Below are 1,942 nucleotides of genomic sequence, written 5' to 3'. Positions count from 1 at the left end.
TGAAAATAAAATGTTTTAATTAAACTATATAAATTTAATTGGAATCTTAAAATTCAATGAAATTATTAACAATAATTTACCTCTTTTTGGTTTCAATTAATAATATGGATTTAATAATAAATCAAATTTTTAAGTCGAAATTAAATGGAATATTTTGCCTTCATATTAAAGGTATATTTTAAAAAAATAATTTTTATTTGCAAAATAAATGTTATAGAATTTAACTAATACCCTAATTATAATTATTTTAATCAAATAATTGATTGTTCATTTCATTCATAAATTAATCCAATGATTAATGTTATGTAAATAATTAAAAATGAAATTATTCAATAAAATAGATTATAATTTATTAATAAGGATGGAATTAATGGTAAAATTAATAAAATTTCAATGTCAAAAATTAAAAAAATAACAGCAATTAAATAAAATTGAATGGAGAATGGTAAATGAGGTGAAGTTAAAGGGTTAAATCCACATTCATATGGGGAAGGTTTTTCACGATCTTTAGAAATTTTTATTGAAACTATTATATTAATAATAATTAAAATTATAGTTAATAAAAAAGGTATAATAGATATTATTGCTAGTATTAAAATTACTTATATTATTAAAATTATTAATAATTTTTTTAATTGGAAGTTAAATGTAATGTATATACTATATAAGTAAAATGATCATCAATAAATTCATATATAAACAAATAATCAAACAATATCTACAAAGTGTCAATATCAAATTGCAGCTTCGTAACCAATGTGATGATTTCTTGAAAAGTGGTTATTTATTATGCGAATTAAACAAATAATAAGGAATAATGTTCCAATAAAAACATGGATTCCATGGAATCCTGTAGTAATAAAGAAAACTGATCCAAATACAGAGTCGGCAATAGTGAAGGTAGCTTGATAATATTCATAAAATTGAAATAAAGAAAATAATATTCTTAATCAAATAGTATAAATTAAAATATTAATAGCTGAAGAAAGATTTTTTGATAATAAGGAATGATGTGATCAAGTAATAGTTATACCGGATGTAATTAAGATAATGGAATTTAATAAAGGAATATCATATGGATTAAATATAATAATATTTTTAGGAGGTCAAAGTATTCCAATTTCAATTCTTGGGGATAAAGCTATATGAAAGTAAGCTCAAAATAAAGAAATAAAGAAAAAAATTTCAGAAATAATAAATAAAATTATTCCTATTTTTAAATTTTTAATTATATTTGAAGTATGTATACCTTGAAATGTTCCTTCACGAACAACATCACGTCATCATTGGTATAAAGAAAGGATTAAGGTCAGTATTGATATAAAAAATAAATCTAGTTTTAAAAAATAAAATCATTTTATTATACCAATAAGGAAAAACATAATATTAAATGATGTAATTAATGGTCAAGGTCTAATAGTAACTATATGATAGGGGTGATTTGATTTGTGCATTAAAAGATAAAATTATAATTCATTTGAATATAGAGATATAAGTGTTATAAATACATAGGATTGAATAATAGAAACTGCCAATTCAAGTATAAATAATATAATTTGTGTTAAAATTAATAATGAAATTAAATTTAATTCTATGATTTGACCAGTTGAGCCAAGAAGACAAAGTAATAAATGACCAGCAATTATATTAGCTGATAAACGAATTGCTAAAGTTATTGGACGAATAATGTTTCTAATTGTTTCAATTAAAACTATAAATATTATTAAGGCTGTAGGAGTATTAAGAGGAACCAAATGAGCAAAAGATAAATTTGTTATTTTGTATCAATTATAAATTATAATTCCTAATCAAATGGTTAGGGATAATGGAAGAGTAATAGAAAGATGTCTTGAAGCAGTAAAAATATATGGGAATAGCCCTAAAAAATTTATAATTACAATTGTAATAAATATGGAGAAAAGGATAATAATATTAGGATAAT

General features: G+C 20.9%; 1 protein-coding gene across 1 annotated transcript in view; it reads left to right on the top strand.

Annotated features, from left to right (window-relative positions):
* Positions 1–1,942, top strand: part of LOC122637381 (NADH-ubiquinone oxidoreductase chain 5-like) — a gene marked incomplete at its 5' end in the record, with an annotated part of 4,344 nt that overhangs the window by 1,376 nt on the left and 1,026 nt on the right. The window lies entirely within an intron of this gene.

Source organism: Vespula pensylvanica, unplaced genomic scaffold (assembly GCF_014466175.1).
Source record: "Vespula pensylvanica isolate Volc-1 unplaced genomic scaffold, ASM1446617v1 scaffold0001, whole genome shotgun sequence".
Classification (NCBI taxonomy): Eukaryota; Metazoa; Arthropoda; class Insecta; order Hymenoptera; family Vespidae; genus Vespula; species Vespula pensylvanica.
This window is presented reverse-complemented; position numbering and strand designations above follow the sequence as displayed.